Source organism: Bubalus kerabau, chromosome 9, assembly GCF_029407905.1.
Source record: "Bubalus kerabau isolate K-KA32 ecotype Philippines breed swamp buffalo chromosome 9, PCC_UOA_SB_1v2, whole genome shotgun sequence".
Classification (NCBI taxonomy): Eukaryota; Metazoa; Chordata; class Mammalia; order Artiodactyla; family Bovidae; genus Bubalus; species Bubalus kerabau.
Window position 1 is genome coordinate 106,211,041 of NC_073632.1, and position 14,943 is coordinate 106,225,983.

The 14,943-nt window shown below is 38.6% G+C and overlaps 1 protein-coding gene and 1 long non-coding RNA gene across 8 annotated transcripts in view; both read right to left on the reverse strand.

Moving 5' to 3' along the window:
- PRKN (parkin RBR E3 ubiquitin protein ligase) overlaps positions 1–14,943 on the reverse strand; it is a 1,201,168-nt gene that overhangs the window by 994,990 nt on the left and 191,235 nt on the right. The window contains exon 1 of one of the 7 annotated variants that reach the window (XM_055536159.1): positions 10,964–12,049. The exons of the other annotated variants lie outside the window; for them this stretch is intronic. The gene's annotated coding sequence lies outside the window, so the exon portion shown is untranslated. Of the gene's footprint in view, positions 1–10,963; positions 12,050–14,943 lie in introns of those variants that run through there. 7 annotated transcript variants of the gene reach the window in all.
- On the reverse strand, positions 6,162–10,688 carry LOC129620240 (uncharacterized). The gene is made up of 3 exons (XR_008698451.1): positions 10,372–10,688; positions 9,841–10,056; positions 6,162–7,233 (listed from the first exon to the last, which is right to left on the reverse strand). It is a non-coding gene; the product is annotated as an uncharacterized LOC129620240 (long non-coding RNA).

A 14,943-nucleotide genomic window follows, 5' to 3' on the forward strand; every position in this document is an offset into this window, starting at 1 on the left:
AGTCGTGTCTGACTCTGTGCGACCCCACAGACGGCAGGCCACCAAGATCCCCCGTCCCTGGGATTCTCCAGGCAAGAACACTGGAGTGGGTTGCCATTTCCTTCTCCAATGCATAAAAGTGAAAAGTGAAATGAAGTCGCTCAGTCCTGTCTGACTCTAGCAACCCCATGGACTGCAGCCTACCAGGCTCCTCCATCCATGGGATTTTCCAGGCAAAAGTACTGGAGTGGGGTGCCATTGCCTTCTCCGATTTTAGCCCTGAGATTTCTCTAAACTGGCAAACAAGAATATTGTAGGCTCATAAATTATATAAACAAAAGAAAAAGTTTAGCAAGTCTTATTATGCACATTACAAACAGGTTATCTTCCTCAAGCAAACAAATGCGTGAAACAAACTACAGGCTTGCAAACAGAAAAGCAGTGCGGAATCTGGAAACAGCAAGCCCAGGCCAACCTGATGGGTCAGAATGCTGTCCAGCCTAGGGAGAGGCAGCTATTTCACCCCCTCTCCACTCAACCCGCTATGCAAAGGAAAGTTAGCAAACATGGTGATCCCAGCCATGGGAATAACAAGGATGACGATAATCACAGCTCCACTTCTGCCATGCACGGGTGGGTCCTAAGCCCCTTGCTTTTGCACCATTACCCAGCAGAAGCCTGCAAACATGGCACTGTCATCCTGCTTATGTGTGTAAGCAGAAAGAAAGTAGAGAGGCTGCCTAATTTGCCCAAGATTATACAGAAATAAACACAGAGAAGTGGAGGATTAAGTCCTGTCTGATTCTGAGACTGTTTCTCTCACCGACCCTGGAATCTAACCTGGGACTGAAATTTCAACAGCTCTGAATGAAAGATAGTGGTTACTCTCCCTCCAGTCAAATGCTCAGTGAAAAGATAAGTTACTGAGCAAATGCACCTGACTCTCTGAGGGGATTAAGAAAATTAAAGTAAAGCCAGAATATACGCCAGAGAAGATCTGATGTCTGTATCTTGGAAACTCATTTAAGGGCACAATTTTACTCCTGAATATTTTCACAAGGCTGACCTAAGGTATCTCAGGTCCTAGCCACATCTATACTAGGAGGTACCAATAAATTAAGGTGGGTCCTTTGGGCTCCAAACAAAGCAGGGCAGATTGGCTCTTCTTGCTCATGGTGACACTGTAGGCAATCACATAGTCTCTGGTGAGTGTCGCCTCCTATGCCTTTCAAGCATGTGATATACAAACAAATGCATGCCTCTGCACAGGCATTTTGCACCTATAATCCTTCACTAATATAAATAGAATGTTTCTGGAACCACTGGCTTACAAGAGAAAAAGCAATTGCCAGATAGATCTTATTATGCCGCTTCTCTTTTTAAAAACTCTTAACTTGAGAATGATATTCAGAGCCCTTCATTAGGTATTTAAAGCCCTTCAAAATGCGTTTTCAACCCATCTCCCACTAGACTTTTCCCTTTCTATGTCCATTCTTCTCATCCTATCCCTCTGACTCTCTCAACACCGGCCACAACAAGTTTGTTTCCAGATTAAGCTTTATATTCTCCTGCTGTAACTAATATTTTCTTCTAACCCTGTATTTTCTCTGGAATAATCTTCCCACCATGTTTCATTAACCATGAAGAAGCTTATCTTTGAGGAGCTCTTTCCAAACTATACCCCTTTATAAGCCCCCCCACATGCTCCTCTGTTTGGTAACCCTAAGACTTTACTGTACCCCACTAGCCTCATTTCAGGGTTCCTAGCTTATGAAGCTGTACTTTCAATACAGTGAAAATTCCTCCCTCATCCTAGAGGGTGAATATGTTATTCATTTTTAGATTCTCTTCCCATAAAACTTACCACAATGTCTCATATAAAAAGCTTGGACACCTATCTGTTTAGTTTTCAAACAACTGTAGAGCTTACTCTGAGAAAGAGGATTTAATACTGATTTTCAATTAGATGTTATTTTTCTGCTCTTGAGCATCACCTCCTCTACTAAATCTATGGATCAAGTTTCTCTAAATAATGAGTAAATTTACTCACATTGAAAGCAACTGACAAAGATGTCAAAAGCGTGATTTCCAGTGTTGCTAGTGCCGAACATTCTGCTTGAAGTCAAACACTAAGAAGAATATCAATGTCACAGAAGTCTTATATAGTCTAGAAGACTAAAATAAAACCTTCACAAAGTACCCTGGCTCAAAGCTTCAGGGGTTGCAGAGTGAGTTCTCCTGCACAACCTAGGAAACAAATGTGAGGCTTCTGGGAAGACAGAAGAACCAGAACTAGCAAACAAAAAGATGTCTGTGGTAACCAGTACCGATACCAGGAGATATCAATGACGAAACCAGGAAACAAGTATTTGAATGATACGGGCCATTACTGACAACCAGAATAAAAGGAGAGAAAAAGATGATGGCAATCCTGAAGAAAGAAATATGGACGTTAAAACTGCTTTTGAAGCCGAAAAAAAAAAAAACCAAATGTTTGAGGAAATGACTCTTCATGCTATGGAATCACAGACTCACTGAAAAGGAGTCACCGGACAATGACTGATACCTGACCAGGCACACACTGCATCGCAACAAAAGTCCCTGAAGACCATGGCCTGAGCTGGCAGGAAGCGAGAGTGAGGTGGCCAATGACTAAGAACGTATTTCAGCCCACCGTCCATCCCCGATGTAAGAGCTTCCTTGATTTTAACTAATCACCATAATCAAAACAGCAATGGCAACCCACTCCAGTACTCTTGCCTGGAAAATCCCATGGACGGAGGAGCCTGGTGGGCTGCAGTCCATAGGGTCGCTAGGAGTCGGACATGACTGAGCGACTTCACTTTGACTTTCCACTTTCATGCACTGGAGAAGGAAATGGCAACCCACTCCAGTGTTCTTGCCTGGAGAATCCCAGGGACGGGGGAGCCTGGTGGGCTGCCGACTATGGGGTTGCACAGAGTCGGACATGACTGAAGCGACTTAGCAGCAGCAGCAGCATAATCAAAACAAATAAATAATGATGACACCAAGTCACCAAGAAAAGACTAAGTTGTATCTAGGACACGCTGCATAAGATAATTTGCAAGGATATGGCACATTTAAACTGATTTTCAGCCTGCCAGAATTAAAACGTAAAGTTCCAACTGAAAGGATTAAGCAGACAGCTATCTGGTAAAATGAAACTTGCAAAAATAGTTGATTCTCTATTGATCTAGCCAGCTTCAGATTTATAATAGCAAATGGGTTTCCAAACTATAATGAGACCACAAATTCCTGTCTGCAGATGTCCTAGCTATATTTGTAACTGCATTGTTCTGATGCCCAAGGAGAGCTAAACTTATACCTCTGCAAAATCTGTAAATGTTATTATCTCAACATTCTAAAACTAGCACCGATGTATTTCAACGTTTCCTTTTTAAACTCTACCACTGTTGGTGAAAACACAGATTTTACCTTTTTTTTTTTAACCTATAATTTTTCCTTTGAATAGAAATTCAAGGGTAGACTGACTCTGCCTCTGAAGAGTGTGTGCGTCATACTCAAATTAACGAACATGGCATTTGGTATCTCACTGGGGGCATTATGTGATACTGGGGACCACTTAATGCCCCCAAACTTTTCATCAAATGAAGAGAGCAGCTCCACTCAATTATTTTCTAAACTCATTATAGATTTAATCAACTAAAATTTTTTTTTTCTTCAAATGAGGGCATGATAAGCTAATGATCAGTACATTATGTCAAAAACGTGAAATACATACCAATCAGGTTATGGTTTTTTCTGTCAAAAAACCAAATGTACTCTTTTTGTGTGTGTCCTTTCTACGGGCCAAAAGGCTGTTCCTATTATTTCCTGGAGTATATGGATTCACTAGTACACAAAATCCTCAAACTAAAGTCATTAAATAATTTATTCCAGGTTGAAAATTATAAAAGAAAACTCTTTAGTGGTGTGACATTTCATGGTACTCTACACTTAGATTTGGTTTTGCCAATATTTCATAAATATTTTGCCAATATTTCATAAATGTAATACAATTTTTAAAAATTATAAAACTACACTGTATGCCTATAATTATATAATACTGTACATCATCTATACTCCAAAAAAAGTAAAATATAAACTTATCATAAGACTGAGTAACACTGTTCATAAGAGCCAAAAATTCAGAACAATCCAAATATCCATCAATTGGTGAATGTCTATACAATGTGATACTACTCAGAAATAAAAGTAAATTTACTACTGACACATGATACAATGCGAATGAACCTGGAAAACATTACACTAATTGAAAGAATTCACTAATTGAAAGAAGCCAGATCCTGAAGACACAGGCTCTATAATCCCATATATATTCCATATATTTTATATTCCATATATACGTAAAATATCCAGAAAAAGAACCTCTGGGGGTGATAGAAATGTTTGAAAACTGAATTCTGTTGGTGGCTGCCTCACTACTGACTTTTTTAATAGGTGAATTTTATGGCATAAAAATTGTGGACACAATAAAACTTTTTAAAACACTTCTGAAAGTGTCCACTGATATTTACTTTTAATTTCAGTTTTTCAATTCTCATTGAGACTAGGCGTCATTCTTATGATTACTGGTCGTTTTCATTTCTCTTGTTGTCACTATCTGTTCACAGTCTGCTATTTGCCTATTTGGCATATTTTTCTCATTAATTTGTGAGAACTATTTGCATATTAAAAGAAATTAGCCCTTTTGTCATATATATTAAATGTTTAAGAAAAACGTTTAAAATTCTTTTATTAGACCAGCTCATCACTTTTACATTCCTTACAGTATTTTTCTTAGAGGAATTCTTAATTTTATGTAGTTAAGTGTACTAATTTTTTCTACATTCTGGCATATATGCCTTTCACAATCAGGAAAAAAAAAAAAAACTTAAAGAAAAACCTCATTACTAATTGTTAACGTTAACTTAAATTGTACAAAAGAGAAAATGTTTTGTACAATTTCAGAGGGTTTGCAAAAGTTAGGTTTTAAGAGCATACATTTATTTTTTAGTTAAATTACTTATGTTGCTGCTGCTAAGTCGCCTCAGTCGTGTCCAACTCTGCGACCCCATAGATGGCAGCCCACCAGGCTCCCCTGCCCCTGGGATTCTCCAGGCAAGAACACTGGAGTGGGTTGCCATTTCCTTCTCCAATGCATGAAGTGAAAAGTGAAAGGGAAGTCACTCAGTCGTGTCCGATTCTTCGCGACCCCATGGACTGCAGCCCACCAGGCTCCTCTGTCCATGGGATTTTCCAGGCAAGAGTACTGGAGTGGGGTGCCATCGCCTTAGCATTGCTTTCTTCTTTCAAAACTGGATATTCAGGAATAATTGAAAGCCTAAGGTGAACTAAGTAGTCCTTAAAGGAATGGTAGGTCTAATTTTTGTTTTCAGCATTAAACCTCATCTAGAGATAACAACTGTGTTTGTAGAGTATATTTTTAAAACATCTTGGCACTGTGACTTTCTTTAATTATTTTTAAAAACACCAGAGCAGTATGAGAGAGATTGCTTTTTTATTTTTTTTTAATGCTGTTCAGTAAAACTAATGACTTTATAAAATAGGCAATTATTTCCTTTGAGGTCAGAAGTAGACTTAATGTTAGAGTAGGAAATCAAAATAAATGTGATTGGCTTTTCTCAAAATAGTAAATTAGCTCTTGACTCCCACGTGGCATTTATCTTTGTCTCCGGAGTTGGTGACTAAATCTGAGTCAGCAGCAGGGTACAGGACGCCACTGGCTGTTCAGCTCGCCAAGGAAACAGCTGCTTTGTATTAACATCCCCTGCACTTGTATTTAGACCCAACAACCACTCGCATTAGTTTGGGTTGACTACCTGTTGAAGTAATCTGTTCAACCTCAGTTACTCACCTCAGTTTGCTCTTCATTAGATGTGAGCAATCATGAGGTGACTGATAGCTGAGGGAACCACAGTTACAGGCTGAGAAGAAGGGAATCTCCCCACTAGGGCTTGCTGGAGGAGCCAAAAGAACCAGTTTTTTATTGCATATGCAGAGCATGTCTTAGTTCAGATCATTATCAGCAGCTAAGCTGAACTGACACACGTCTCCAACAAATTAATAGCTGACATTAGAGTGAGGTTTATTCAGCCTTTATTCTCTCTCATATTTTTCTTAAATTATAAATTAATTGCTTTTTATTTTTTTAACTGCACAAATTTTTTAAATGGAAGTGCCTTCCCTCCCTGTCAATACCTCCCAGTTCTGCTCTCCAGGGGTCACCACGGTTAGCAATTGGTGTGCATCTTCTGCAACCTTTTTATGCTGCATTAATATGCACGCATACATATCATATACGTGTATACTTATATGTGTGCAAACATGCATATACACACACAAATCAGTCCACGGGGTCGTAAAGAGTCAGACACAAGTGAAGGACTAAGCACACATATCAACCTATATATTTTTTTAAACAACACAAAATCATACTAAGTGCTCTATATTTCTATTTTGTGCTCAATAAAATATCACAACACTCCTTCCATTAAAGTAACTATAGTTCTGCTCTATCCCTTCTTTTGGTGTCATGGTGTACCACACTAGGGATGCATCATAATTTATGTAAACATTCTTCCTTTAGGGGCCATTTCAATTGCCTCGGGTTTTCATGGTTAAAAATAATCCTTTAATGAAGATATACTTAATATTAGAAGAATACTGGAAAATTTAAATGAGCCAGAATATCAGAGTCAGCCAATACATGCATTTAAAATTTTTATTGTAATTATTAAAATCCCTTTCCAAGTGGTTGTTATTCTTTACACTTTTACCAACAAGAAAGACTATTTTAGGAAACTAATTACATGTAACACACACTTGTAACACACTTTACGAAACTTCGTCATCACCTATTTCAAAATGCACTTCAAGAAGGAACTTTATAATGACCCCCAAGAACATTTAGAAAAAATGACATCAACTTTGGGGCCTGGGAAGGGGAAGAAATGGTTATAGCCAATGAATGGCATAGACTCTGGTAATGCCCCCAACTCAGCCTTCGGCAGTTTACGACAATCACCCAATTTTTAAACATCTAATAACACATGAAAGCTAATCCCTTGGCCACCAGCTTAAAAGCTTTATTCCAGGAGATCGACTTTGTTTCACAAAAGGATGATTCATTGTAGAATGGTTATTAGTTGTCTTTGCCAGAGAGCTTTAGTCACATTTCCATTTTCTAATACAGGCTGACAAGACTTTTTTCTGAAAATAAAAAAGAAGGGAAAAAAGCGGTGTTTCCTTTTGCTCTTACAGAAAGGTTAAGTGTTTCTGATGTTTCTCTTTTTACTTAGAAAAAGCAAACACTAGTTTCTGTTTTGTTGTTGCAGGAAAAAGACTGCAGTGCTAAGTAGCAGGGGTGAGTCTGGCCCAGGACGCCTCCACGAGCAACAGCCGGCGTCCCGGGGCAGCGGCTCTTTGTACACCCCCGTCACTCTTTCTCTGCCCCTTCCATGCTTTCTCACTAATTCATTTTCTTTATCAGAGAAATGAGCACAAACAAAACTGGAAAAACACACAAACAGAAAACCATATAAATCCACACACAGATGTCCCTTAAGTGTCACTGACTTTACACTCTCAGGGTCACTGGTTCCCAAACTTTGGAATTTCTTGGAGCAGAAAATGAAAACAAAATTCAACATGGGGTAACCAATTTTTTTGTTGTTAAATACATAAAAAATAAAAGCAAACAAACAAAACAAAGTAACACTAACCAGCCAAATCTGCTAGCAAACCTGTTTTATAAAATAATGACTATTTTAACACCAAAATGACAGTCTTGCTTCTTAATTCTTAAAATAATAATAAAAATCTTCAGGATATGTCATTATGCCATTCCTGGGCCACAAAACCAACCTTCACACATTTAAGAGACAGGGAGGCCTGGAGTACTGCAATTCATGGGGTCGCAAAGAGTCGGACACGACTAAGCAACTGAACTGAACTGATGTTTTTGATCCCTCTATTTTGTTCCATCTGGCACAGATATAACATTATTACTATTAATTGAATATTCATTAAATTTCTGAAGCTTTGTAAATGACTGCTAATATTAGGTCTCAACAGTATAGATTAAAATGATAAATTCAAGAGATTTTTGCTGGTGGAAAAGTAAATTTATGCTTGCTTGCATGAGTAACTTCTACATTCTTTGTAATGGATTTTACATGAGAGGAGCTTGTATTTTGTGAGAATAATAGGCCCACTCAAACAGCTGGATATGCAGCTAACTCACTATCACTGTCAGGGCTGAGACAAAGCTTGGTTTCCTTCTTACATGCAAAAAAGACCTATTTTTCCAATATACCAAATACATGGAGTTAAATTCATTTAGAAGAGTTTACTCCTCAGAAGATAATGAATATCTCTTACAAAACATCTCTCTCTCTCCAAACACACACACACACACACACACACACACACACACACAATGGGAAAGAATCAGGCACACATGGGATCAAACTCTGGCTCAACCATTTTAGCCTCAGTTTGCTCTTTAGTAAAACAGAAATAATATCTATTGGACAGGATTGCCATGAAGATCAAAATTATCATAAGTACCTAGTAGTACTATTGATACACTGTAGCTACAACTATGTAAATGAAAGATTTGAGAATTTTAACCTCATTTTCATGTTGTTTATTCCTTCAAAGCTGTATTTTTAGGATAACTATATTTGAATTTCTAACTGCTGTTGTCTTGGTTTATGTAATATTATCTGATAATGAGGACTTTGACATGTTTCTATACCTTCTGTAGACAGAATCCAATAGGAAATATCCTATATGTATAAATACACATATTCCTATTTCACAAGTAACAAAGTGATTTCATTGATGTGATAATGGCTGACTTTATATACAAGTTTGAAATCATCCACATATTTCCCTTTATCTCAGTCAGTGTATCAGTTCTTTAGCAAATGGAGATCACACTTATATGCTGTAGCATATCTCCCTTCACACCTCATGTAATCTGACTACAATAAATACTGTAATACCGTTCCTGCTTTATATATAAAGCTAAGACCGCTTAGCTGCTCAGTCGTGTCCAACCCTCTGCAACGCTATGGCCTGTGGCCCGCCAAGGTCCTCTGCCCATGGGATTCCCAGGCAAGAATCCTGGGGGGTTTGCCATTTCTTGCCATTTCTTCCTCTGGTTATACACAGCAGATGCTCAATAAACAGTCAATGAGTTTAAACTTGGCATGTACTCAAGGAGACAAGTGAATTCATAAACCTAACTACACTGACCAAAATAGGTAAAAAGCTAGATGACACAAAGTTTCGGGTGTCATAAATCTAGAAAACATAATCTTCCAAACTCTCCATTGTCAAAGCACACGCCCAGAAATAAATGCCCACTCCCTTTCATATCAGCAAACTGGCTGTACCGATTTTACAAAAGAACTGTGGCTCTGCACTGCTAAACTCAAATGCCTTTGTACTGCACTTTCATTAATGCAAAACACTTAGAATTATTTTGTAAAGAAGCTTATTTTGTAAAGCAGAGAGAAGCCATAAATGTCTCAGTTATGCATTAAATAAAGCTTTGCAATTTTAGTCTTCTCTTAGCTAATTGAATTTGAGTGCTTCCATTTCTTATAGGTGACAATTTGAAGAATATATCCAAATATTTCTTATACTCCATTATTGTCAAGGAAACCAGAAAAAGAATGTGCCCACACTTTTCTATTGATATTAATAAGATCCCTCACACCAGCTTGCTCCTTTGATTCACATGATCACTTCCTCCTTTGAGTCCTTATATCACGGGATTTCTGCTTACCAATACTTATTCAACTCTACCTGGCATTTTCTTCTGCTGTGTACAGCCTTTTGTGTGCACACCTTGTCCGCATGGCCCATCTGATAAATTATAAGCTCCCTGAAGATGAAAACTTTCCCTTGTCTTTACTGAGGCAGGTGGCAGCCAACATGTGGTGTCCAGTCAGCGTTCCCATCTCTTCCAGCAGAAGTCTTTCCAGAACAGGTCACAAACTACTGCATTAAAATGACTGAATCCTGGAAATAAATACCAAGAAGCCTAACACGTACCCACGGAAGCATCAGAGCAAATGATACGTAATATGAAAGCAATAAATAAATCATATGATTTTGTAAAATAGAACTGACATTTACAAAGGCTGGGTTACTGTTTAGAACATTAGCCTTTAACTGCTATTGTATGACTGATCACCCTCCTTCATGTACAGACGTGGCGCTACATAAAATGATCGTTGTCTAGGTATGACAGAAAAAACAACTGTGATCATTCGTTTACTCAATTATTTTTAAAATAATCATTGTAATCATTTTAAGAGTGTATACAATATATACCTGCAGATGAGAAATTTGATTTGAACGCGTCCAACTTAAAAACGGGCTTCCCAGGTAGCAAAGTGGTAAGGGATCTGCTTTCCAATGCAGGGAACAGGGTTTTGATCACAGGGTCTGGAGGGTCCCCTGGAGTAGGCAACCCACTCCAGTATTCTCGCCTGGAAAATTCCATGGACAGAGGAGCCTGGCAGGTTACAGTCCGCGGGGTCATGAAGAGTCGGACCTTCCTACTCTGCAAGCCCATGACTTACCTGAGGCCACTCCCTGCCCTGGGAAGTCTCCCTGTACCCTAGTCTAGGTTATGACTTACCTGAGGTAGCCATGACTTACCTGAGGCCACTCCCTGCCCTGGGAAGTCTCCCTGTACCCTAGTCTAGGTTATGACTTACCTGAGGTAGCCATGACTTACCTGAGGCCACTCCCTGCCCTGGGAAGTCTCCCTGTAGCCTAGTCTAGGTTATGACTTACCTGAGGTACCTAGGTTATGACTTACCTGAGGTAGCCATGACTTACGTGAGGCCACTCCCTGCCCTGGGAAGTCTCCCTGTACCCTAGTCTAGGTTATGACTTACCTGAGGTAGTCATGACTTACCTGAGGCCACTCCCTGCCCTGGGAAGTCTCCCTGTACCCTAGTCTAGGTTAGGCTCTGCATCAGCTGCCCCTCCTTCAGGCACTCTCTTCACCCTGTGCTTGTCTTGGTCACAGCGTTTACCACAGCTCTGCAAGTTTGTTTACTTCTCTCTCCTGTCAACCAGACTATGTGATACTCATATCTGTGTGCCAGCTCCCAGAATACTGGCCGGCAAATTGTAGGCACCCACTACATGTTTATAGGTGTTTATTGATGCAATACATGCTAGTGATTACCGAAAAATGTGGAGACTGGGGGAATTCAAAAGACCCAGACCCTGTTGTCAAGATTGAAAGACCTTCGGAAAATTGTTTAACCTCTTCTCCAACTCTTAGAGTTAGCTAAGGTGTTAAAAGTCAGCCATGGCTGTGTGACATATTCTAAAAGTGACAACGTTCTAATGTCTCTCTAGCCAAAGAGAACAGTTGGCAACTTCAAAGATTATTTGTTTGCTTAAGGAGACATTCTTTATCTTAATTCCAGATTGCTTATGACAGGTCTCCGATAAAATGTATGAGGTGTCAAATACATCATTGTTTGCAAAAGGTTTTAATCAAAATAAAATCTTAGAAAAAAAAGACTGCCCTTGACAATACATCTATAGACAGTATCTGAATTAATAAACAGATGACTTATTTTCTTTCCTAGTTAAAGATGTTATCTAGGACTGAGCCTTAGTCATGGCAGTTCTACAGTCTATCCAATGAGCCACATTTCTAGTTCTGCCAGAGATGGGCAGTGTCTCATTCCTGTCCAGCCTCTCTTCACTTCAGATACAGATCGCCTCCCTGTCAGAGAGAACAGTCATCCCTACACACTTCTGAGTACCAGGTGTGGCTACACTCCCTCTCTCAAAAAGGTGTGAGGAATGACAATCCTTAACAGATTTTCACATATTGAAAAAGCTTAGCAATCTGAATTATAAAGGAAGAATTACTGAATCTGTCCAGAGTTGGTTTTCTTCAAAAAACTGAAAGCTTTCAAAGAGAAAATATTAAATATGGTATGCTAATTGGTAGATTTGCCATTAAAGTCTTATCTTTTTCTTAATTAACAAAACAATATGCAATTAACATATTATCCGTATAAGAATTCGAACATATGAAAATAAGGGCCTTAAAAAACTATGCTTCTCAATATTATATTAAATATTATTATATTATAATATATTTTATATTGTTATTATGGTCAATACAATATTTAATATTGTTATATTAATTATAATGTTATATTCAATATATTTAATATTGTTTAATATTAACTAATGTTAATATAATAAATATATTAAGTGTATTAATTAAATATATTAAATAAATATCACTAGTATTCCTTTATAAAGATTCAATACTTTTCCTCCTAAGTTCCAAAGATAAATTAGTGGAGACTGAGTTAACAAGGTTTAAATGGAGTAAAAACAATCAAACATAGTACAGCAGAACCCTTCGGTCTAGTCCCTTCACTTCAAGTCAGACCTCATGAACTCAGTATTTTAAACTCAGTTAAGCTCTTCAAACTCTTACCTGTGAACTGGGAAACAGGTTTACATGGACGTTCACGATGGAGGACACACAGTGCCTTCTCAAGAGGATGCCAGGAGGCAACACCAAGACACTGAACAGAACTGCTAGGGCACCAACTGTCTGGTTAGAGTGACGCGCTTTCTAGCAGACGGCGGACACCGCGGACTTGCCCACAGGCAATGCCCAGAACCATGCTGCAGCCCTCTCCAGATGCCGCTTGTCTAGGGACTGGGAAACATGTGGGGAAAGTTGCAATGTGGAAAAAGTAGGAATATTATAATTTTAGAAATTCTTTTAATTTAACAAAATATTTTTAGGAATTATATACCACCAGGCTTGAATGAGGGCTTCCCTGATAGCTGTTGGTAAAGAATGTGCCTGCAATACAGGAGACTCCAGTTCGACTCCTGGGTCAGGAAGATCTGGTGGAGAAGGGATAGGCTACCCACTTCAGCATTCTTGGGCTTCCCTGGTGGCTAAGACAGTAAAGGATTCGCCTGCAATGCCGGAGACCTGGGTTCAATCCCTGGGTTGGGAAGACCCCTGGAGAAGGGAAAGGCTACCCACTCCAGTGTTCTGGCCTGGAGAATTCTATATTCTCCAGTATTCTGGCCTGGGTCACAGAGTCGGGCACGACTGAGTGACGTTCACTTTCAGGCTTAAAAGAATGCTAAGGAGAGAGACCAAGGTGGGGAAATGCGCCGTTTTGTTTTTCAAGCAACAGTCTAACTTGGTCCCTTAAAATACGTTGACTGATGCTCACATTAAACAAACATCAGCACTTGTTTTAAACAATCGAAACTGATGAACAATCCTCCCTGAGAAGCAGATGTCATGGGGGAGCTTCACTAAAGCGTAGCATTCCAGAGCAGGAATATTCATTGCATGCCTAATAATTTTTCTTTTACTTGAGTAATTATGATTTAATTGTGGCACATTTATTTTCATTAATATTTTCACTTAAAATTATAACTGCAATGATTAAAAAATGAAAACCTGACTTCAAAGTGAAAACAACATATACATGTTAATGAAAGGGATTATCATAGCATTTTATACAATTGGAAAACACCTTGGTAATGATCAAATTCAATTTCCTCATTTCATAAAAACCCAAAATACTGAAGAAGTTAAATAATGACTCAATTTTATCCAACTTGCATGGGGTAAATTCAATACAATCTGTTTTTGGATTCTCAAGCCATCTTTTTTCCAGCATAATATTCTGCTATACCATTTTATATTTATATAGTAAACTATTTTAATTGAAAGAATCTATATATAGAAATATAGTTTTACGTATTATATTTCCTGATATAAAAAAATATAAAATATAATAATCTGTATAATGTCTAATAGGTAGCTTTTAAAACATAAAAATAATATATTTATAACTATAGATCATGAATTATATTTCTCAGTGAAAAACCTGATATCCTACTGAGAATACTGCATCTTGTTGTTTCATTTGAATGAAACATTTGTAATAATAGAATGTGTATTTGACCACATAGAAAAAAATTAATGAATTCCAAATGTAAGACCACATGAATTACAGACCACATATTCAAACATAATCTAAAGAAGTATAAGCAAACAATAAGAAGATAAAGTATTTTAATCACTTCACTAAAAAAAAAGCTTTCTTAAACTTTGATCAAAAGAGAACAGCAAAAATATGCTTCTAAGTATCTAAAAGTAAATGAAGTGAAAAAATACTTAAAATAGAAACATAGACAAAGTTGAGCTCAGAGGAACTGATCAGCTGTCACATACTGAGAAAAGATTCAGTCTAAGGGAAGCCAAATGGGAAGAGGGTGGCAGAGGACAGTGGGCAAGGCCATAACTGGAACAAAGCAGATGAAGACTGTAAACACTACACACCACACACACAGACACACGCGCTTTAAACTGCTTCCAGATTTAAAAAGAATAAATAAGCCTTTTTTTAATTGGAGTATAACTGCTATCCAGTGTTGTGTTACTGGAGAAGGCAATGGCACCCCACTCCAGTACTCTTGCCTGGAAAATCCCATGGGTGGAGGAGCCTGGAAGGCTGCAGTCCATGGGGTCGCTGAGGGTCGGACACGACTGAGCAACTTCCCTTTCACTTTTCACTTTCATGCATTGGAGAAGGAAATGGCAACCCACTCCAGGGTTCTTGCCTGGAGAATCCCAGGGACGGGGGAGCCTAGTGGGCTGCCGTCTATGGGGTCGCACAGAGTCGGACACAACTGAAGTGACTTAGCAGTTGTGTTACTTTGTGCTGTGCAACAGCGAGAATCAGCTATACATACACATACACACAGACTCCACCCCTGAGGAAACCAAAAAACCTGTGGGACCCACTTTATTGTGACATACACCTTACTGCAGTGGTCTGGAAACAAAACTCTAATATCTGCAGGCATGCCTATAAT